The 25,824-nt window shown below is 35.5% G+C and overlaps 1 long non-coding RNA gene across 2 annotated transcripts in view; it reads right to left on the bottom strand.

Annotated features, from left to right (window-relative positions):
- Window positions 1–15,180: 15,180 nt before the first annotated feature.
- Window positions 15,181–25,824, bottom strand: part of LOC114929411 (uncharacterized) — an 86,918-nt gene continuing 76,274 nt past the window's right edge. For both annotated transcript variants that reach the window (XR_014925591.1, XR_003819244.2), the window contains exon 4: window positions 15,181–15,199. This is a non-coding gene — a long non-coding RNA (uncharacterized LOC114929411). The remainder of the gene's footprint in view (window positions 15,200–25,824) is intronic.

Raw genomic sequence — 25,824 nt, 5'->3', positions numbered from 1 at the left:
ACTTAAAAACATATTTGATTTACGGGAGAGAGAGAGAGAGAATTCCTAGATTCTCGACGAATGTCCGCCACGGAGGAACAGTTTCCAAGGGGACTCGAGCTCTGTCGCCGGGCAACTCGAATTCCCTCCGCGTTCTAGCCCTCTCAACCCCCGCTTAGTTCAAAACCCGTGTCCCATTGGTAAGTTACTTTGTCTAATGCCGGCCAACTTCGTCGATTTATCTCGAGAGTCGGTTATATACGTATATATATGTGTGTATATATATATTGTATATATATAGCATAGTAGTCTTCGCGATAAGGTGATATTTCCACCATAATTCGCTATGGAGATTCAAGATGCTGGAAGTTTCACTGTATGCAACCCTCTCGCTCTTCCGAAAAGAAGCAAATAGGGAAAACGCGATGCGACTCGTATTTTTTGTTCCGAAAATCCGCGTATAATTATTACTGTAGTTAAATTTGCGCACGAGATAATTCTGAATTAAATCTAATCTGTTTGAGCAAAACCCTTAGTTCGGAAGCACAAAGGGGACGCTGCAATTTCTGCGCGAGCGTTATCTACATAAATATTGCCAACCAGTGTCTACGTAATTTACGCGCAAACAGTTTATATGTTACACGCGCGGATCATTAAAGCATTTATATAAAACGAAGAAAAATTCTGTATAATATACTTTTAAATAATCTTTGATATACCAAATTTCTCCCCAAAAAGGAAGCTAAAGCTGAAGAATTTCCTTGAAATAAAGTTCCCAGAAATTTAAGGAAGATGCGCTTCTTCTCCGACGATTAAAAACACGCAAACTATTACGAGAATGATAAATGAGTAGACCATAGAAACGCGAAAGGCATTAGAAGGGCGAAAATAAAAGCAAGACGCGAACAACTGCCAAAGCTCAGCCAGGGGACAGCGATATAATTTTCCAAGATGTGACGGTCGGAGGGGGTTGGAAGGGGGGTCTCGGTTTTCTTGGCGGCCAAAAGGAGAGTTCTCCATAGCGTGGCACTCGGCTAATGGGTGCTGGGAGTCTTACAACGACAGAGAACGCCAGGATGCGAGAGACCCAGTTGAGAGAAACCGAGAGACAGAGAGGGAAACAGAAAGAGAGAGAGAGAGATAGCGTCGCGCCACCGAACTTTAACTCGTTAATTACCGGCGCGAGGGCAACTTCTTGCCAGAGCGCTCGAATATTTCAAACTATTGTGTTCGTAAACCCCTCCGGAGGCTTGGCTCCGCGCGAGACGACCGTATATATATATATGTATGTATGCGCGCGTATGTACGCCCACACGAATACATATGTATATATATACACAAATACGAACGCACATTTGCACACTTATACATATATACAAGGTGTCCCAGAACGAGTAAAGTTGTTAATGACAGATTCCTGGTGTCATTTGGAGACGATTTTTCCTTAGTGAAAATGTTGAGGGAGACCATCATTTTTAGCAGGTTCTTAATTTTGTATCTTTATAACTAAGCCTTATATTAAAATATATATATTAAAATTAATATATATATATATATTTTAAAATATTTCTAAGAACTTTATTTAAAGGAAATTCATTATACTTTATTATACATATATACAAGGTGTCCCAGAACGAGTAAAGTTGTTAATGACAGATTCCTGGTGTCATTTGGAGACGATTTTTCCTTAGTGAAAATGTTGAGGGAGACCATCATTTTTAGCAGGTTCTTAATTTTGTATCTTTATAACTAAGCCTTATATTAAAATATAATATATATATTAAAATTAATATATATATATATATATATATTAAAATATTTCTAGGAACTTTATATTTGAAGGAAATTCATTATACTTTATTATACATATATACAACGTGTCCCAGAACTGGCAAAGTTGTTAATGACAGATTCCTGGTGTCATTTGGAGACGATTTTTTCTTAGTGAAAATGTTGAGGGAGACCATCATTTTTAGCATGTTCTTAATTTTTGTATCTTTATAACTAAGCCTTATATTAAAATATATATATATATATATATTAAAATTAAAATATATATATATTAAAATATTTCTGGAAACTTTATTTAAAGGAAATTCATTAGCTTTAGCTTCCTTTTTGGGGAGAAATTTGGACGGCATCAAAGATGGTTTGAAAGTATATTAATTATCTTTATAACTAAGCCTTATATTAAAATTTTATTAAAGCAAACTCTACCTAAAATTAACTGACAAATGTAGTTCTGTTAATATTTTATTTCCACAAGGCTTAGTTTCCAAAAAAGCCTTTATTTTCAACTGATTATAATTCGAAAATTATTGGTGTTTTGACGTCTTCGCTGAGGAAAAATCGTCTCCGAATGATACCAGGAATCTGCCATTAGAAATTTTTCCGCCAGTTTTGAGACACCCTGTATACACCGGTTTCGCATTTACGACGACCTGCGACTCTTTGCTCGAGAACGTATACCACCGTCTCTCGCATTCCTTTCCTTGCGGATCGCCGACGTCTCTACCGAATGTCCCAGACCACCACCGGACCTGCTATTCGGATTGAGTCGAATCAGATGTCGCGGATTGCGGACCGGAAAAAGGGATGGATGCTGGCTTCGAAATAAAATCGCGCGCGACGAAAAAAGAGAAAAAACGACGTGATAAGAACGTAAGGAGATTGAAATTTCCGAAATTAATGTCTTCTGTCACGGTACCGGAAGCAACTGTAAATGCTAAAAATGCAAGCAAATTTTTGATCAAAAAATTTGTGACACATGTGTCTGGTCAAAAATCGAATCATGTGATCTTCGATTAAAAAACATGAACAATCTGTTGTAAAAGGCCTTTTGATCCAAAAATCTGATGGGAAAAAATATTTGATGCCCAGCAACAGCTATAAAAAAATTGTCACTGTGCAATGTGTCAAAAAAATGATGGTACCCGAGTACATTGATGAAAAGGCGCAAAATGATGCATTGAAAAAGAGTTAAATCTTTATCTGACGAGTGCAATGTATCAAAAATATGTCACAGAGAGAATTTTTTCTTAGAATTTACTCTGAAAATCGTGGGACAATATGGTATTGAACGAATTTTATAAAAGCTTCTCTGATTAATATTTTTACTATAAAAAATAATTAATATCTACCACAATAAGATATAAAATGTTCGATTAATTTTACTAAAAATTACTATATGCCCAGGAAGCAAGCATACGTCATTTTGACGTTTAATGACGTCAGTTTGCTGATGTGATAAATATTAATCAGAAAAAACCCTTCCAATACCATATATATTGTCCCGCGATTATCATGATTTTCAGGGTTTAAAAAATTCAAATTCTAAGAGAAAAATCGTATACTTGGTACCCATACATTAATTAAAAAAAAATAAAAAAATGCATTGACAGAAGGGTAAAGAAAAGAGAGAATGCAACACAAATTAAATTCATATAAAATACAGCAAAAATATAAATAAACGATGCTTATAAAATTCCCTAAAATCCCAATCAATCGAAACAACTATAATCAAGCAATTATCCCGGTGTCACTTATAAAAGACGTAATAATTATTATACGAAATAATAATTACCGACGTCTTGTAATTAATAAAAAAAAACTCATAAAAATTCTTCCAATACCATATTGTCCCGCGATTATCACGATTTTCAGGATTTAAAGAATTCAAATTCTAAGAGAAAATTCGTATACTTGGTACCCATACATTAATTAAAAAAAAAATAAAAAAAGAGAATGCAACACAAATTAAATTCATATAAAATACAGCGAAAATATAAATAAACGATGCTTATAAAAAATTCCCTAAAATCTCAATCAGTCGGAACAGTTATAATCAAGCAATTATCCCGGTGTCACTTATAAAAGACGTAATAATTATTATACGAAATAATAATTACCGACGTCTTGTTACGTCGACAAAAGAAAGCGTCGCGTCGCGAACTCTCATTGTTTTCATTGTGAGAGAAATTCCCATATATCCTCGCTAACCTTCGCTAACCCTAGCCTCGCTCTTTTTGTCTCTCCCAGCCCCTTCCGCTGCACCCCGTGTTCTCTTCCTCCCTTCGCGCGCCTTCAATAAGCCCGCGAATGTGGGCCGGCCGTGCGTGAAGTCGACGTGTCGAAGGATCGTCGCGGAACACAAGGCGGAAAGTTTCACACGCGCGTTCGCTTCCGTACTCGTGAAAGACGCGCTCGCTTGCTCTTCACGCCCACCCGCGCTCGTTATCCCGCCTTTTCCAGACGCGAGATATAGAGATGAGAAAATGAGAAAGAGAGAGACGGGTCGCGGATGTCAACGATACGAGACGGGACGAGGCTAATGGACGAGTACGTAGGGCGTGTGCGCGAGAAAACGCTGCCTCTATATAGAGAAGAAGCGCGACCCGGGGCTGAAAGGATGCAACCAACGATTAACAGCCGAGAGGCACCGAAGGTATCATCGAGAGCGTTGTCTTCGTGAAGCTCTGCGTCTGCTCCGCTTCCCTTTTTCTCTTCTCTGCTCTTCTCGTCTCGCGACGATGCAGTCTTTATATCGCGCGCCCCAACACCCCATTCGCGCCCTCTCCCAATTACTAGAAACAAGGAATCTCGCGAAGAGACGCGGACAATCGAGGCGCGTTGAAAAATAAAAGTCGCCCGTAAGCGCGTATGTCGATTATTTTTATCGATCGTCGAGATATTTTCCGAAATAACCGCAGCGAGGTTTTCTTACGTCGCGCTTCATCCCCTATTCGTGTCGCTCCAATTACTAGGAACAAGAAACACGGACAATTCGAACAAAGGAAATTTTATAAAATGTGAAAATGAAAATCTCCAAGTGTCGATTTATTCTCGATCGACAACTCTGTAATCGACGAAATATTTTCCAAAATAATTGGTTATGAAATTTACAATAAATACATGTATATAGAGAGTGCTTCGAAATTCGCGAATTATCTGTCAACGGCAGATTCCTGGAATCATTTAAAGACGAAGTTTCTTCATGCTTCCAAGTTTTGTCATCAAGTATCTTTGTAACTTGAATTAAAATTTTATTAAAGTAATTTAATTAAAGGAAACTCTACTTGCAATTAATTGAAGAATGTGATTTTGTTAATATTTTATTTCTACAAGGCTTACATGTAGTTTGCGGAAAACTTGATTTTCAATCGCTTATAACTCGAAAATTATTGGTACCTCGACAATTTTGCTGAGGAAAAATCATCTCCAAACCTTAGAAATAATTTTCAAAAAAATATATATACATATTATATTTAAAAAATTACTATTGAAAAATTATTTATTTTAAACAGATATTTTTGGGAAAACAATTAATATGATAACATTTATCGCAAATTTCATCCCAGTTATTTTGAAAAATATCTTGACTTAACTAGTTGTCTATCAACAACAATAATAATAATTATATGTATGGAATTTTGATTGTTATATGGAAGCGATATCGCTGAAATGTTCTAGCGCGGTATATTTTCTTTAAAAATTATTCCGCGGGCGCGTTTCTACGACAAATCGACGTCCGCTTACGCTGCGATTTTACGCTCGCGCAACGAAAACAAGATTTTTCGTCATGCGGAGAATGTCGGTCGGGTGGAATCGCGTGATAGATAGCGTCGCGTTACAAAGCGATTTTTAACGCCTCCGTTTTTAACGCGCGCACGCGCGAGAAGAGGCTGCCTGCGAAGACGCGCACATGGCGCGGAATGACGGGGCGTTCTCTCATTAAGTATGAAAACTCGCACGCGTGAATTATAGCGTTTAATTCACCGCGCCGGACCTCACGTCAGGTCGATCCCTCGCAGAAATAACGAAAGGGTGCTAGCGAGAGAAATAGATCAATGATAGAACAGAGAGCTTGTAAAACACCGTCTCATTATGGAGGATAAACTTCGACATCGCGATATATATATATATATATATATAATAATTAATTACATTATATCCATAACAGCACAACATATTCGAAAGACATTCAAAGGATATAGAGGACATTCGAACATCCTCTGGATGTTCTTAGGATGTTCTCTGAACATCTTTTTTATATGTGTTAGCAATATTATATCTCCTACAGCACGAAATATTGCTGAATTATTGTATAAATATTTCAATATTGCGCCATATTACAAATATTGCAGCAATATTGTGCCTCAAATATTAAATTGATTGCACAGAAATCGGACAAATACCTAAATGTTTGAATAAATGCAGAAAATAAAAAATAAGAAATATTCTGCATATTTGCAGAAATATTGCATGCAATATTTCAATCTTGCAAAACAATATTCTTGCCATATTCCGTCAATATTTCGTGCTGTGGGGGATATTTAAATTAAATATTACAATATTTATAAATAATAACTGTAATATAACTGGAATTATAATTGAATCGATCTAATTTAACATCGGGAAACGTCACCTTAAACAACAAAATATAATATATACCTCGTTTTGATATTGCAGAAATGTTGCACAATATAGTTTAGGAGCGGACATATCTATATTGTGGCAAGCTTTCAGGAATATTGCATGCAATATTTCAATCTTGCAAAACAATATTCTTGCCATATTCCGTCAATATTTCGTGCTGTGGGGGATATTTAAATTAAATATTACAATATTTATAAATAATAACTGTAATATAATTGGAATTATAATTGAATCGATCTAATTTGACATTGCGGAAATGTAGCACAATATAATTTAGGAGCGGACATATCTATATTGTGGCAAGCTTTCAGGAACATTGCATGCAATATTTCAATCTTGCAAAACAATATTCTTGCCATATTCCGTCAATATTTCGTGCTGTAGGAGATATTTAAATTAAATATTACAATATTTATAAATAATAACTGTAATATAACTGGAATTATAATTGAATCGATCTAATTTAACATCGGGAAACGTCCTTAAACCTTAAACAACAAAATATAATATATACCTCGTTTAAACAAAGACAATTGTGTCTCGCTATTATTGAAATTAGGGCGAGCACTATGAAGCTAATTTGCACGCGTAAATTCGAGCCGAGTGTCTCGCGAGCTCTCGCACCTATCTATTCCACGTGTGCGAGGGACCGAGAGAGACGGAGAGCTCGAAGGACACGAGCGAAAACACGCGATGTGCGCGTGCTCGCGACGCGTGTCACACGGCATCATCCGAGACGACGACGCAACACGCGGGGACAGAGGGCCCGATCAGAGGTGTGCACATACACTCGGCGAACATAAGTGCGAATCGCGACACCGCGTCGCGACGCCTTCTCCCCCTCGTTCTCGTCCGTCCTCGCCACGGTGTATAAGGTAGACGCGAAATGCCGCGCATACTAATTACGACACGTTTCCATTTTGCGCGCAGCGGCCCACCTCCTCCCCGTCCTGAAATAACGATAATATAGGAACGATGCTATGAAGCACGACACCTTAATCCTTTCACGGTACCAAGGATTAATTGTGCAGGCTTGTTCAAACGAGCACGTTTCGTTGCCTACGATTGAAAAAAAGATATCGCGATGTTGTCAAACATCGTTTACATTTGTGTTCGCTCTTCGAGTAATTTGTGAGCGTTTCATTTAAAAAATTCAATTGATAAATTTAAAAAATATATAATTTTTTCTATATATTCATAAAATAAAAATCTTGATATCTATTATTTTATTCTGTTATTAAACTATAATTAAAAATCATATGTATTTTTTTGTATTGATAAAATTAGAAATTACTGAGCTCTTTCATTAAACTATAAATTCGATTTATTCCTCGAAAAATTCACGGTCGCGTCTAACTATTTAATTAATTTTAAAAGAGAACCTCCGTAGAAAATTTTAGAGAAAACCCTTTATATTTCTCTATATATTCATAAAATGAAATTATTAATCTCTATCATTAAACTATAATATTACCAAACTATAAATTCCCTGATTTCACGGTGGCAAGTATCGCTTACTTTCTTCCCTTAATTGCAAACAGAGTGGCCTTTAATTAATGTCTCGATTTTCGAAATGACGCTCGTCAGTCGGCAAAATAAGTATCAACATTGTGATTCACGACGACATGGAACGGATGTGTTTACAACGAGAGAGAGAAACAAACAGACAACGAAGAAAAGAGGAGACAGACGAATCGACAGAAAGAGAGAAAGGGAGAGCAAGATGGGGAGAGGGCATCCCTTTGTATATCCCGCTTGCTGTTCGCATTCTGGTAATTAGTTCGTTTGCCTCTGCTAATTACGTTACCTTTTAATAACGCACAAGAGACACCCCGTAATATCTCCGCCGACAGAATAAGAGAGCACGCGCGTGTTGTTGCAAGTCACCAACTGTGAAAGACCTGATCTGAGTAAGCCGGGGGTGCTTTCGCCCAAAAATCGACGTATTTTTTTTTAATTTTTTATATATTAGCCAGGAACAAACGAGCGTCTATATTTTTTTTTATTAAAATTTGACTCTTGCAACAACTGAAAAAACTTTGAAAATTTTCAATTTCGCAAATTTTTCAATTTTTAGTTTAATTCAATTTTATTATCTATTATCTATATTTTTATCTATTATCTACATTTTTTATATTATACATGTATTTTTAATTTATATATATGTATAATATTATAATGTAATACACTACTCAAAATAATTAAGGGATCAAAAAAATTGTTCAAAAATAAGCAAATTTTAAATAGCTGTAACTTTGATTCGAGAAATGAGAATTCAAATTTTAAAAACGGATTTTAAAGCTTGAAATCTCTACTTTCGAAAGGTTATAGTTTTTCTCATTTTCTTCAATTTTGATATGTTTTACATACAGAAAACGACGAACATAACAAAATGGAAAATTTTTTCTCACTTCGTAGACATGTCGCATACACAAGAAAATTTGAAAATTTTTTTTGACATTTTTACGTTATAGCTTGAAGTTTTCCCTACAAAATCGTTTTTTAAAATTTAAATTTTGATCTTTCCTTATCAAGATATCGCAAATTGAAGCCAAAATGTCATTTTCACTTTAACCGTTCGTAACTCCGTTAAAAATCGTCGTACAGCAATTTTAAATATAGATTCTTAAAGCTTAATCTTTGCTCTATAATATGATATAGTGACTGAATTTTTTTTAACTCGTAAACTTTTTATAAATAAGTAAAAATAATGAAGAAATATTCGCGAATTTTCTCCTTTTTGTTTATCCTCGTGAATTAAATTCTCGCGAATTTCTGTATGTAATAAATATCAGAACTGAAGAAAATGAAAAAAGCTAGAATGTTTCAAAAGTAGAAAATTCAAGCTTTGAAATCCTTTTTTAAAATTAAAATTAATTTTTCGAAATAACGTTATTTAAAATGTTTTGGACAATTTTTTCTTGATCCCTTAATTATTTCGAGGAGGGTGTATAAAATTTTATATACTAAATAATTTTAAATTATATACGTATATACATATATATTGTACTAAATTGTAAATTAAAAGGCTATTTTTATTTTGTGCAAAGGATATAAGAACTAAAACACTAATTGTAAGTGCAAGAACTGATCATCATATTTTTTTCGTGAAACGAATGTCGAACAGTTATATTTTATCCCTCCTCCCTTTCCCTTTCTCTTTCCCTCATTTTCGTTCGTGAATGCTTTAAGCTTCTACAAACTCACAATTAGGGCGGGCGTCGAGACGCGCTTCGCGACGCTATGTCGCCCTTTTGCCTGTTATTTAATTGGGATGCGCAATTGAATGACACTCGATACACGGTACCTATATAGCGGGAAAGAGTTGCCGTCGGGCCTAACGACGGTATTGTATGCGGTTCCCCCATTCTACGGACTACTACTTCGTCCTGTTTTTACCAGGCTTTTCGCGTTCGTTCATCTTCGGGGTATGACGGCGAAAACAAACGCGTAAACTCGCGCCACCCAGAAATTATCTCGCTCCTCTCTCCGCGAACTTTGGGACGCGAGCAATTTTGCGATGAAATATTTAGTAACTTTGTAAAACGTGCGGCGCAATTTATGAATTCGTTAACTATAAAGTGTTTGCTGTTGTCTAAATAAAATTATACAGATGAGCATCTAGTTGAAATTTTAGCGTCATCTTATCTTTATATAGATAATATAAATATGTATTATCTATAATTACATCTTAAATGCAAAAATAAGTGTTCTTTTTATTAAATTATCTAGAATAATATTCAGATAATTTGACTGAGAGTCATATAGCACATAAAAATACTTAACAATAAGTATAGTAAAACTTAAGTAGAAAGCGAATAAAACTTGTAAATAAAAGTACAGTATGAATATATTTTTATATTTCATATCCCTTTTATAATTTACATTTTTCTATAACAGTATTTACATAAGCGATCTTAAAAATAATATTATCTAAAAATTATCTAGATGTGAATTACTATATAATTTTACTCCTTTTATCTAAATATATTTAAAACTAAATTATCTTTATCCTATCTAATAATATTCCCTTGTAAGCTAAACATTTATATATTTTTGTTTCATCTCTTAATTAATTTTAAAGTCATCTAAGTACAACACTGACTATATATATAAACTATCGCGACTAAAGTTTCGGACGAAAATTCGTGTATAAAAAAATGAATTATGCGTAGGAGTCTATCCTAAAATTGCCCCCTTAAGGGGATCCTAAACATCCTTGAGAAGTCTGTTGTTTTTTCCTGTTTTATCGACAAAATGTGAGGTTAGATTTCGTGTGTGCACAAAAATATAGGCTGAGCTATTCTCGTTTACTAGGCTTCCAAATTGACATCTAAACATTCACTTATATTCCTTTATCCAGTGTCAAATTTAGCCTGGTCTAATTTAAGGTAAAAAACAATCCGTATAGCCAATATAGATTTATAGTTTATCTAACCTCACATTTTGTCGATAAAACAGGGAAAAGCAACAGACTTCTCCAAGGCGTTTAGGATCCCCTTAAACAACGTCACCGCAAAGAGAAACATTAACGTTCGCGTTCTTGCGATCCGCCTAATCCTGGCGAGGAAAAATGGAGATCAACTCCCGAGACGCGCTAACAAGGCGCAAGCGGGCGTGGCGTGAGCGAAACCCCGAGTTTCTTAACGACATCAGCTCCGTGGAAGTGCGCGGTGATGCGGAGATTCGCGAGGTATCCATCTCGAGAATGAAGGAAAAGAGAGAGAGAGTGTATAAAAAAATGAATTATGCGTAGGAGTCTATCCTAAAATTGCCCCCTTAAGGAGATCCTAAACATCCTTGAGAAGTCTGTTGTTTTTTCCTGTTTTATCGACAAAATGTGAGGTTAGATTTCGTGTGTGCACGAAAATGTAGGCTGAGCTATTCTCGTTTACTAGGCTTCCAAATTGACATCTAAATATTCACTTATATTCCTTTATGCAGTGTCAAATTCAGCCTGGTCTAATTTAAGGTAAAAAACAATCCGTATAGCCAATAAATAGATTTATAATTTATCTAACCTCACATTTTGTCGATAAAACAGGGAAAAGCAACAGACTTTTCCAGGGCGTTTAGGATCCCCTTAAACAACGTCACCGCAAAGAGAAACATTAACGTTCGCGTTCTTGCGATCCGCCTAATCCTGGCGAGGAAAAATGGAGATCAACTCCCGAGACGCGCTAACAAGGCGCAAGCGGGCGTGGCGTGAGCGAAACCCCGAGTTTCTTAACGACATCAGCTCCGTGGAAGTGCGCGGTGATGCGGAGATTCGCGAGGTATCCATCTCGAGAATGAAGGAAAAGAGAGAGAGAGTGTATAAAAAAATGAATTATGCGTAGGAGTCTATCCTAAAATTGCCCCCTTAAGGAGATCCTAAACATCCTTGAGAAGTCTGTTGTTTTTTCCTGTTTTATCGACAAAATGTGAGATTAGATTTCGTGTGTGCACGAAAATGTAGGCTGAGCTATTCTCGTTTACTAGGCTTCCAAATTGACATCTAAACATTCACTTATATTCCTTTATCCAGTGTCAAATTCAGCCTGGTCTAATTTAAGGTAAAAAACAATCCGTATAGCCAATAAATAGATTTATAGTTTATCTAACCTCACATTTTGTCGATAAAACAGGGAAAAGCAACAAACTTCTCCAGGGCGTTTAGGATCCCCTTAAACAACGTCACCGCAAAGAGAAACATTAACGTTCGCGTTCTTGCGATCCGCCTAATCCTGGCGAGGAAAAATGGAGATCAACTCCCGAGACGCGCTAACAAGGCGCAAGCGGGCGTGGCGTGAGCGAAACCCCGAGTCTCTTAACGAGATCAGCTCCGTGGAAGTGCGCGGTGATGCGGAGATTCGCGAGGTATCCATCCCGAGAATGAAGGGAGAGAGAGAGAGAGAGAGCCCTTTGACACTCCAGCGCTGCTAACTACAGCAGGAGAAGAAAGAGAGAGAGAGAGGGAGGAATAAGCAAAGAGGAGGAGGAGGAAAGTGGAAATGCGGCGAGGCCGCATCTTGGAAGACTTCCTCGAGCTCATTACGCCGACAATAATTAACGTTGCATGAAGTGTCGTTATGGAAATAACCGAGGAACCCCGAGCGCGCGGATGAAAGGAAAGAAGATAGAGCGGAAGGGGGCAAGAAGCGAAAAGTAGCGAAAAAAAAGAGAGAAAGAGATAAAACACACAAACACATTCTATCCCGACATGTTTTCCGATGGAAAATGTTTCCCATTGATAGCGATCCCGGGATATCGCGGTGCCTTCTCTTCGGGATAATATAATTCGAGTCCGGGATGAAGAAGAATGGCGCTTTTCGCGCTGAATGTCCAATTATTGTATCGCGAAATATCTGTTAGAAAATTGGATAACACAGGAGGTGAATAAAGGAGGAAGAAGATTTCCGCGGAAGAAGAGAACTCTGGCCCCCCTTTATGGGGGGGCTCAGCGAGATGCAGCTGTCTCATCATGCACGCTGTATATAGATATACGTATATAACTCTGGCTACGTGGAAGAAGCGAAACCTGGCAGAAAACGCCAGTCAACGACAGGCGGTGTATGCGGAAACCGCGACGAAATGACACTCGTGCCGGCGCTAATTGGGCCCTCGAGGTGACGCCATCAAGAGGGATGCTCTTCCACCCTCGGAGTGTGCCCCTCCCTCCTCCTCCCTCTGTCGCCTTCCTGCCAGCCCTCCCTCCCCCCGACAACCTCTTTCTACCACCTTCTCGTTTTCTTTCTTCATGCATCGCGAATCGATGCGATAGAAGATTTTCAAGCTCAATATATTGTATTTTGTCGAAGGGAAAAAAAGAGCAAAGAAAAGTCGATCATTTTTCTTTCAGATTATTTTCACCCGCCACAATTTTTAAATATTTCAATGATAGATGTTTTTAATTAAATGCACCGTGCACTGAAAAAAAAATTTGTTAACATGACTAATTTATACAGCACAAAATATTAAAAAAATTTTTTTTTAATATTTCTTAAAGGATAAAATAATTCTCTAAAATATTTTTGAATATATAGATTTAAACTAATATTTCAAAAATATGTATCAAATATTTAAGAAAATATTATTCGAGCGATAAAAAAGAATATTTTTAAAAATATCTTTTAAGTTTTTTAAAATATGTTCTAAAAAATTTTTTAATTATTTTAAAATATTCTTAAAACTATTTTCAAATGTTTTTATGCAATATTTTATAGAAATATTTAGAAATATTTTTTAAAAACATTCATAATATTTTGTGCTGTATGGGAAACCTTTCAACTAAATTACTATTTTGTTAAATCAACATACATTAGTATATGTTATATATTTTCAGTCAAATATATGTTTTTGTCAAATTTAATATCTTATATTTAATTTAAATTTTTTATACGTTCAATTAACAAAATAATATATAGTTGAAAGGTCAAGTTAACAAATTTTTTCAGTGTAAAAAAATATGTAATATATTACATAAAGAAATGTAAAATTATATAAACAATTAAATGTAAAATTACACGATAATAATAAAAATGTGTACATCCTATAATTGTACATTTATCATTCAATTAACTATAATGATATTGCTTGCTTTTGTTAATTTATTATTTATTAATTTCACATTTAAAAAAAGAAAATTAATTTAACAAAATTGCATTCAAAATTCTGAATTCATGATTCGCTCAATCAAAGTGATCTCTCAGTTATAAAGGTCATGTATCGTAAATCGATGCGATAGAAGAAGATATATATATATTTTTTTTTTCAACGGGAAGAAAAGAGCAAAGAAAATTCAATTTTTTTTCTTTTATATATTCTTTTCGCCCCCCACAATTTTCAAATAAACTATAATGATACGGCTTGCTTTAATTAATTTTTTTTATTAATAATTTAAAAGAAGAAAGTTAATCAATTTAAAAAGAAATGGATAAGGAATGCGAAATTGCACACGAAAAATCCTGAATTCATGATTCGCTCAATCGAAGCGAATCCTTGATCTAGCCTCTTTGGCAGTCATAAAAGGTATTGTCACGCACTCCTTCACGTATGATATTTACGAATAAAAGGAGGATATGAGCACTCGCGAAATCATCCATGCATACAAATCTCTACTTCTTCGTATAAGATGAACACACGATGCGTGTGAAAGAAAAACATTCGGATTCAAAATTAATTCCGCAATTAATTATATATTTTTATTTTAAACGATAAACTAAATTATATTTTTATCATTATTTTATAAATAATAAAAATCTTCATTATAATTTTAAAAATTTATTTATTTATTTATTTATTATTTTAAAAATAATAATCATTCTTCAGCGGCACTTCAATCTTATACATCGATCTAGAGATTTGTCTCGATATATACATAGTAGAAAAATTTGTGTTTTCTCGTTAAAAACAGTCCCCGTTGAAATTTTTGTGTTAAATATTTAACACATTCATGAAAAAATGTAAAAATAATAACGTGCATCTATTTTTAATTTTACACAATAAATTATTTTTTCTATTTTATAATATAAGTAGGGATGATAAAATCTAAAATTAACATTTTTTTTGTTAATTTGTACATTAAAAGTATATGTTAATTTACACAAAATTTATTTTAAATGATTTGAAGTTTTGCATTTTATTTTGTGATAAAATATTAAGACAATATTTGTGTCCCCATTTAACACATATCCATATTATGTTAAATTTAACAGAAATTTTTCAACTATGCGTAGGAATAATTTTTCATTACTCACCTTCAGCGTAGATCAGAATTCGAGATAGGAAGAGGATCCAGATCCGTCTGAAACAATAGAGAGAAATTGCGTATGAAAGTAACGATCGTTGAGATATTTCGTACACATATATATGTGAGAAGAATGGGCGAAAGGGGAAGAACAGGGATACGACGACGGGAACAGAAATTAAGCATCATGCCCGGGCATTAAGAGAAATTATCCGCGTTATGCTTCGATCGTATCTTTTATGGACTTTCGCAGGCAACCGCGAACGAGCGAAGGCGAGGCAGCGAAAAAGCAAGAAACGAGCCGACGACGGAAACTCGTTGAATTTATATATAAGCGCCGATATATACACACATACACACTATTTTATTGCGATATTCAAACCGTTTACAAAGACATCTCGCCAAACTACCTCGTTAAATATTTTACGATACGATCGACCCCTCGCATCTTTCCTTCCTCCTTCTCCTACAAGAAACGACGGCGTGAATGAAATCGAATGCGAAGTCATATACAAAGAAGCGCGGTTTCGGAAGACAAGTTGCGATATAATAATATAAAGGTATAAATACGTCAAATGTTGAGATTCATGATGATACTGCGCGCGAAAAATCTTATTTGTGTATACAAAATTAAGTTTGTGCGTAAAAAATTCATTTATGTATGAAAAAATTAGAATAAATTGAAAAAGCTCGAATATTTTAATATATTAAATTTAAAATAAATGAAGGCTAAATAGAGAATATATCCATCTTGAATAAAAAATTTCATTTGCTATTAATACCATAATTATACATATTAGAAATGCTGAAAATATACAGTGACAGCCTACAAACTTATTTAATCGTTAATTTACATATTTGGCGATTTAATAGAATTTAATTTTTTAATTAGTTTTGTACTGAAAATCGAATAAAAAATCTCCGTGCAATTCGATCGTATTTTTTTCTTGTGTAATGAACTTTTGCCCTTATGTGTTTCAAAATTCTTTCGCGTTAATCAGCCTTTCTCGCACCTCACATAAAAAGCGGACAAATAATTACGTCATTCAAAGTATATGCGCGAAACGGGGAAAATATATACTAAAGGGAGACCGTATCCCGTTCTTCTCGCGAATAAAGTTTACCCATTTACAAGAATGGAAACTTTTATTACGCCGTTATGAAGACGCATCATGCCACGGAAAATAGTTTTAATGTCTCTTTTCGCACTTTCGGAATTCCGTAACGTTCCGCCCTCCCGATCTTCGCAACTTACAAAGTAGTTACGTTATCCTTCTCGATGACGCAATTCAGAATCCGAGCAATTGCCAAAAGAGGATATTAAGCAAATTATAAAAAAAAAATTGAAAAAATATACGAGAAACGCCAAAATCGAACTCTAATTTACAAATTTTTTTCTAATTTTAAAAAAGAATTTTATATGCTCATCGGAATTTATATTGATTTTTCTCAATAAAAATGCATAAATGCTTCAATTCTGAAGTATTAATTCTTTTAAAATATTTGTAGAAAAAATGTACGAGAAACACCAAAATCAGACTATAAATTATTTTAAAAAAATATTTAATCAAATATTTACAAATTATTAAATATTTAAAAAATATAAAATGCATGCATGCACATCTTGATTTTGGGGCATTCATTTTTAAAAAACTTAATAGAAAAAAGTACAAGAAACACCAAAATCAGATTATAAATTATTTTCAAAAAATATTTTCTTTAAAGAATTTTAGAAAATACATAGCTATAATTAACCTTCAAAATTATATATATTGATTTTTTCCGACAAATTACTATTAAAAATGCATGCATACATATCTTGATTCTGGAGCATTAATTCTTTTTGAAAAAATAGATAGAAAAAAGTACAAGAAACACCAAAGTCATATTCTATATATTAATTATTGAGAAAAATATTTCCTTTAAAGAATGTCACGCGCACGTGTCAGAGAGAACACATAGATATAATTAACCATTAAAACGGTACTAATTTTTCTCGACTTGCAACCGAAATGTAAATTGCGTGCACGCATTCTGGAGCATTATTTGGAGCATTAGTGTCGACATTCTAAGTGTAGAATGTGCTGCCGAAATAAATGACCGGACGTCTCAGGCAGGCATTCATACACTTGGCAGTGACTAGAGAAGTGCCTTGCTCTAGTGCCTTTCGGAATTCCGATTGAGGAGTCTGTACGAGAGAAAGAGAGAGAGAGAAGGAAGGAGGTGGTGGCAACCCGAGGAAGGAAAATGAGGGACAAATAGAAAAAGAGAGAATAGACACGCGAGCGAGCGAAAAAGGTCGAAGGAGGCGGTGGATGAATCGGCCGAAGGGATGGGGAAGGAAGCTCCTTTCACGTCAGGATAGTGAGCGATCGACCGAATCGCAGGTGAGTGCCTGCGACCGCGTAGGATTATTTATATAAACGCCGAGTCACCGGTTATTAATGAGAGGTGCCGCCTCCCTCTGTCGGTGGCTATCGACGAATTCCCTCGAAGCATCCTCCCCCGAAGCGATGCCGGGGCTTATATGTCGTCGGGTCGGGCAGCCAAAGGTGTCGACCGATCGATATTCTCCCGAAAGACGTCCGCCGAAGTGATTCGGCGAGTTCGATAATAATAGTAATTAAATTCTGTTTAATATTCATTCTTGTTTGCGTCCCACGATGTGACACATGTCGCGCCTCGAACTTCCATATCTTAGTTAGTAGCATTGTGTGCTAAAAAATTTATTTTTATATAAAAATCTTTTATATAAAAAATGAATTAATAATTATTAATAAACTATTATTAATTATCCAATAGATTTATATAATCAGGAATTAATGGGACATTTGTTCCGTATTCTTTGACGTTGTCGCTTAAAACAAAGTTGTGCGACCTGCTCGATTTTCGTGCTCAAAAAAAACCTCAACTTTCTATTAAATAAAACTTTTCTCCAAGGTAGCTAAGGCGCTCCGGCGCCGAAATGACAATAAGCTCCTGTGTGTTTCGCCGACGTCAGTCGCGTGTCAAACCCTTTCGCAATAGATGTACCTAATCGGTCCGGAGCGGACTTTCAGAGAGTCGTCGGTCCAGATTTGAAAATTCGTTCCGCTGCCTACGCTTTTAGTTCTTTTCCGTGCATTCTCTTTATTTGCACGAGAGAAATCCGTCACGAAAACCCGCACACCTGCGGGTTTCCCTGGCTACCTTCCAGGTCCATTGACGAGATGAGTGAAATATGAAGGTCCCCCGAGGACGACGCAGCCGAAGGTGTCCACCGGGGACACCTGGATTTAGCGATCCTTCTCAATGAAGGGACCAAAGGTTAAAATGGAGTAAAGGAAACGACCGCTCCACCTTTGCCTTCTTCTTTTTTTTGAAACCATCGAAGCAAGTAATCTATCTCTAGAGACTTTCAGCGAGATGACTTTGGCCAAAAATGAGATTGCATTCATCGAATACGTCTCGCAAATGACCCATTTATTTTTGACGCGAACTTAGCCCTGTTACAAATTTATATCATAAGTATCATACCTCAAAAATCGAAATGTATTGAATTTTTGATCAGTTATTTAAGGGGATCCTAAATTTCCTTGAGAAGTCTGTTGTTTTCCCCTGTTTTATCGATAAAATGTGAGGTTAGATAAACTATAAATTTATTTATTGGCTATACGGATTGTTTTTACCTGAAATTAAACCAGGGCGGATTTGGCATTGGATAAAGGAATATAAGTGAATGTTTAGATATCAATTTGGAAGCCTAGTAAACGAGAATAGCGATTTATAGTTTATCTAACCTCACATTTTGTCGATAAAACAGGGAAAAAAACAACAGACGTTTAGGATCCCCTTAATCGTGCATAAATCCGAGAAAAAAAGTATAATTACGCGAATCGTTAAGACTCCAACTGCACTGTATAGTTTTCGGATAGGCAACCACCGTAGAAGGAAGGTTAAAAAGGAATCGTAGGGGTTTACGGTGGAGACGTGCGGGCGACACAGAACCAGGTGTCACGGGGCAGCTATACAAAGAAATGATGGATGTCTGGCACGGCAACCCTCGTAACGTGCCGTGCCCTGGGCACCTCAGGTGTCACTCCGGGTCCATGCCTCGTTATCTCGCCGATAGGAGAAAATAAAGCCGATTCTTTTTCACCCTGCATAAAGCCGACATGTCGTGCGTAAGGCAGCGGGTCTTTGTTTAATTTATATTCAAATTATGCGGTCAAATATTTTGCATAAACGATGCGTTTGTCAACATTAAAACCAAAAGTATATATATATATATATATTTAAATATTAAGTATTTATAATACAATTTATAATAATAACGTAATAGTTTAAATATTCAATATATTCAATATATTATTAAATAATAAATATATATATTAGATATATTAATTACATTAAAATATCAAAAATATATTTCAAAAAATAACACATTTATATATATAAATGTGTGTTACTTTTTATCTAAAAATTAGAAACGGCGCATTAATACGAGAGCAAAGACAAATCTTTTGCCTTTGGAATGGACTCTCTTCTTGTAAGATTGGTAATATTCACTTTCCTGGAGTACGGCTTCGAATCATCGAATACGTAGGTAGTGTGAAAATTGAATGACCGATTGTAATCCTCCGAAGGGATCCTCTGCCTCCTCCTTCTTCCTCCAATTCCTGACCAACGAGAAACACTCGGGAGTATAGAAGAAATACTGGTCGCGCGCGCGCGTGTTTCTTCGCACCTGGCAAATCCAAAACACCTCTCGAAGTGGGCTCTCGCTTTCGTTCACTTACATGGGTTCCTCTCGTGCTTTTGTCGGGCCACGCGCCCAAAGAAATACAAAAAAGATTAAAATGGATCTCTCCGAGATATCCATCCCCTTCGACGCGGCATACAATATTTACAGGGCGACGTTAATCGCGCTTTTCTCGCAAATATCGTGTATTATTATTATACATAACGTCCCAAAATTATTGGACACTCTGTTAATAGAAAAATTTCCCGGGGGTTACTTGGGGACGATTTTTTCTCGGCGGAAATGTCGAGGCACCAATAATTTTCGAGTTATAAACGGGTTATTCGGATTGTCCCGTTGCGATAGATTATTATTACGTCTTTATGATCGTCGGTGTTGAATGTGCCAGAAAGTTTTAAGAAATAATCATCGATATTGTGGACATTAATGTATAGCTGATAAAAAATTATATGTTATACAGAGTGTCCCAAAATTATTGGATACCCTATTAATGGGAAGATTCCTCAAGTTATTTGGAGATGATTTTAGGATGATAAAATAAAGGGTTTTTCGCAAACTAAGCCTTGTGGAAATAAAATATTAAAAAAACACATTCTTCAGTTAATTTCAGGTAGAGTTTAGTAGAATTTTAATTTAAGGCTTAATTATACAAAAATATATGATGGCAAAATGATGGTAATCTTCCTCTTTCAATATTTTTGCTTAAAAAAAATCGACAGCCTGTGTTTAGAGTTTTGAAAAAATTATTCAAAATCATTAGTCTTATTAGCATTATTAAAAGTTTCTATTATTATACAGGGTGTCCCAAAATTACCGGATATCCTGTTAATAAAAAAACTCCTCAAGAGTTATTTGGAGACGATTTTTCCTCAGCAAAAATGTCGAGACACCAATAATTTTCGAGTCATAAGCGGTTGAAAATAAAGGGTTTCTCGCAAACTAAGCCCTGTGAAAATAAAATATTAACAAAATCACATTCTTCCATTAATTTCAGGTAGAGTTTACTTTAGTAGAATTTTAATTTAAGGCTTACAATTAATTACAAAGATACATGACGGCAAAAAAATGATGACCTCCCTTGACATTTTTGCTGAGCACAAAAATCGTCTCCAAATAATCTTAGGAATCTTCCTATTAACAAAGTATCCGATAATTTTGGGGGACTCTGTATATAAATAAAAATAACATAAAAGAGAAAAAATACGATAAAAATGACAAAATTACATTGATAAGCTTCTTCGACAGATTCGTATCCTTTTTTTAATCCGAGAAAATTCGCGTAACGTGAAATAATATTAAGAAACCGACATATATCTCTCGTCGCACGTGTGCGGGGGGAGGGAAGGAGGGGGATTACTTATATATATATATCTTAATCTCGTGATACGATACTCCATCTGTATAAAGGAAGAAACGCGGTCAAGGCGGTTGGTGTCGACAGCAACGAGACGCGAAGCGTGATTCGTGTAAGGAAAGATTTTCTTCCCTCGCACGATCCGGTGGCTTCTTTCTCGTTGGGATAGGTCCTGTCGGGGCACCTCATTTCCTTTCGAGTTGTCGGTCGCGGATTCGGTTCTACAGCGTGACAATTCTTCCTCTCTCCTGCGCTCGACTTCTCTACTCACTGAAGCCCGAGCCGACAATGGATCGTTGGTCCACCGCGTAAAGAAATCTAGCGCAGAGACGAGAAATGTGGAGAAAAAGACATGAGAGAGAGAGAGAGAGAGAGAAGTTATGTTCAGAGCAAGTTCTTTTAACAATAAGCAGCGATATAAGAAAAGACGGAAATAAAATTAGGGAAAATAAGATAGCATGATGTATTTAGGACACATATATAAATATATAATGAATTAAATTATAAATTTGAGAAGAAAAATAATACTTAATTATATTAATTTTGCATAGAAATATTTTTTGTTTCTCAAAACTTATATATTGAGAACGGTAAACTCTCGTTTCACTTGACTGATGAAATTTCAGGAAGAACTCTGATCTATACAGAAAGAGAGAGAGAAAGTAACAAAAGGGAAGAGAAGGAATTTAGAGAAAATGTCATTCACGCAGCAGGTCAAAATCGCCATTCATAGAAAACCGACAACTTTGAATTGGCCCCAAAGAAAAAAGCAAGAATGGCTAGAAGGTAGCAAGTATACTATATTTATAGAAAGCTAAACTATACGTTACAAGAGCTAAACTATACTACCTAACAAAGTCTATTTTAGCTAAATGCTGTTTCAAATAGACTAAAATCCCATTCTATTTACAATACATATTCATAATAACAGAAATAACAGAGGGATAATAGAATAACAATCGATTATAAAGTATCTTGTTATTCTCCAATTTCTACTGTATGTTTGTACATACGAAACTCCTATTATTTACAACTAACAGAGCAAAATAATGAATAATATGTGGAAATTTTAACACATACATAAATGATTATTACACATTCAGCTGCTTAAAAGCATTCAGTTGCAAGGAAACTTGTCAGAAGCTGTAGACGAGAGTGAGACGGCGCAAGATATCGGTGTCGATATTAGACAATAAAAAACCAACTGAAAAATTACAAAATCGAATCCAAGAGAGAAAATAAAAATGGACTACCGGCGGCATAGGCAAGTGAATGAGAGTGACCTTGACAAAACATCGCGGCCACAGAGTGAAGCCGTTGAGCCGCGAGAACAAAGAGATTCTGTCCTTTGTCAAATGGTATCCCTATCTCCGTCTGCCCAACGCGTTCTCTCTCTCTCTCTCTCTCTCTCTCTTTCCCTCCAGACTTTTATCTCTCCTCCCCATTTCTCTTTCACTTACTTTTATCTACGTCTGTTTGCCACTGTTCGGATTATTATGTCGTCGCTTTCACTGTCTGTCGGCCATCATTTAAGCCTGTCCATACGCTGCTCCCGCGCATTGATCCGCTATTTAAAGAATAACCGATAAAGAACTAGTGAAATTTGACACGTCCGAAAGCAGCTTTAGCACATCCTTACAATAAAACGTGTAATATATACAGGGTGTTCCAAATATTACTGGATACCCTATTAATGGGGAGATTCCTAGGGTTATTTGGAGATGATTTTGGGATGATAAACTAAAGGGTTTTTCGCAAACTAAGCCTTGTGGAATAAAATATTTAAAAAAACACATTCTTTAGTTAATTCCAGGTTGGAGTTTACTTTAGTACAATTTTAATTTAAGACTTAATTACCAAAATATATGATGGCAAAATGATGATGAGCTCTTTCAATATTTTTGCTGAAGAAAAATCGACAGCCTGTGTTTAGAGTTCTAAGAAAATTATTCAAAATCATTAGTCTTATTAGCAAAAGTTTCTATTATTATACAAAGTGTCTCAAAATTATCGAGCACCCTGTTAATAGGGAAATTCTTCAGGTTGTTTGGAGACGATTTTTCCTCAGCAAAAATGTCGAGGCACCAATAATTTTCGAGTTATAAACGGTTGAAAATAAAAAGTTTTTCGCAAACTAAGCCTTGTGGAAATAAAACATCAACAAAATCACATTCTTCCATTAATTTCAGGTAGAGTTTACTTTAGTAGAATTTTAATTTAAGTCTTAGTTACAAAGTTACATGATGGCAAAAATTAAGAAATCTCCCTATTAACAGTGTCCGATAATTTTGTGACACCCTGTATATTAAATACAGCTTAATCTTCCATAATTCTCATAAATCCTGGAAGCTACAAGAATATATATATATTAAATTAAGTATTTTGTCTCCAGTATAAATACTTATTAATAATAAATCGATATTACAATAAAATTAGAACCAGGCTAACCTTTCGCCGACAGGCCTTCGGGGGAAAGCGACCTTTAAAACAGAGAGTTCACTACTGACCCTTTAATATCACTGGGCCTCTCTCTCTCTCTCTCTCTCTCTCTCGCATTTTAATGCATAATTAATTAAGTCAAAGTTCACTCGCCATAATGAGACGCGCCAATAACCAATCCGATAAAATGTCGAAATCCTCCGGTCAGTTTCCTCGCGACGCTTTTCTGCTCGGGCGATCTCGCGGAAGAGAAAAACGGAAATGCTAAGGACGTGAAGACACGCCAGACCTGTCGATATCAGGACGGCGACGTCCCTCGTACAACAACAACATCGGATGACAGGAAGGAGGTGGAGAGACGATAACAGGAAGAGAGAAAGAGAGAATAAGAGACAGAGAAACGGAGGAGGGAAAAAGAGAAGAGAGACAACAGAGTTGAACAAGTTGGAAAAACACTTAAGCGGGCAGCTAATGCTTTTATCGCGACCCTTGATTCCACCCTCGCCTGATTTTCGGCGACAAATCAAGGCGCTTGTCCCGCCGGGAACGGTAAATACGTTTTCGACGCCCCTGCGTGAAATAATGCGTGCACGCGCGTATGTACGCGCACTTACGAGCGCACCCTGTCTCTCCGGAGGGTGAGAGACGAGCCGAGTGGCGGAAGAATGGCACTTTATTAATGTTTGCAAACCTAGTTCCGCCGCCGTCGCAGACACCGACGACGTTTCTGGAACGATTTATCAGCGCCGTGTCGTTTCGGTTTTTGCTGTGAAATGCGCGTTGTTGGGGAAATTAAGAAGGAAAAAGTGTGGAGGGTGTAAGCAAAGTGGGAAGTATTTTGCAAGTAGATTTTGTTCTCATGATTTCGAACTCTCGCGGAGCACTTCGAAAAAAAGTACAGTACTTTTAAGTAGATTCGCAAACCTGGATATAGGTTCGAACTCTCGAAAAGTATCTCGAAAAACAAGAGTGGTACTTTCATGTGCATTCGAACCTGGATCAAGTATGTTCGGATCTTTTATAAGTACTTGGGAGAAAGTGAGGAAGTAGGTGAATGAGTGTATTATAAATAGATTTTTTATCTCGTAGTTCGATTACACTACTTGTAAAAGACAGATTCTTTATGATGAAAGGTACTTTACATTTCGAACCTTGTAAGTGTTCAATCTCAAATTTGTACACAGAGAGAACTTTCTCTTAGAATTTACCCGGAAAATCACGGTAATCATAGGACAATATTAGAAGGATTTCATAAGAGTGTTTCTAATTAATATTTAGCATAATAAAAAATATTAATAATGTACATAGTAAAATTAATCGAACATATTTTTTTATTATTGTGGGAGATATTAATATTTTTTATTGTGGTAAACATTAATTACTCTTATAAAATTCTTCCTACATTGTTTCACTATTATTATGATTTTCAGAGTAAATTCTAAGAGAAAATTCTCTCTGTGTATATAACTATTCTAGAGTCAATTACTTCGCAAGAATATAATATAATTTCTTACGAATATTATTTAAATTCTAAAAAATAAAACTTAATTATATTGGATTCGACTCGAATGTTTAAGAACATATTGATCGATCCCCTCCCTAAAGATGATCTTCAAACAGAGCAGAATGTGAAAAGTATATATCTATTCTGCATATTTTTCACAAATTGTATATAACGTATGCAATACCTATGATTAAATAATAGTAAAAAATTAATGATAAAGAGCTGTTCCTTAATATCTCAAGCTCACGATTTAATACTTTATTGATTCTCTTTTAACGCCTGCCACGGATTGATACTTTTTATTCCCCAGAATCGATCTTCGTACGAGGCTGTTGCCCGGGACAACAATAACCTGTATGTGTTGAAGCTTGTTACATGACCCATCTTGCTTATAAACTTGGAAATTCGATATAAGCGTACGTTTATTCGCGAAATGACACGGAAAAAGTAGCACATTGACACATCCCTAAAATCGATTCTCGATATACGTACATCTGCAACAAATCTCCAGATTGTTAATAATACTTATTCTTTATGGTTGAATTTTCTAGTGTGCATTAATTCATCTTCTTCTCTTTTATTCTGAAATATTTTATATACGGGGTGTCTGACCAAAAATATTGAAGCATCAATAATTTTCGAAT

Source organism: Nylanderia fulva, unplaced genomic scaffold, assembly GCF_048542155.1.
Source record: "Nylanderia fulva isolate GAGA-0341 unplaced genomic scaffold, ASM4854215v1 Scaffold44, whole genome shotgun sequence".
Classification (NCBI taxonomy): Eukaryota; Metazoa; Arthropoda; class Insecta; order Hymenoptera; family Formicidae; genus Nylanderia; species Nylanderia fulva.
Note: the sequence above shows the minus strand (reverse complement) of the source record. Positions and strands in the feature narration are given on the sequence as shown.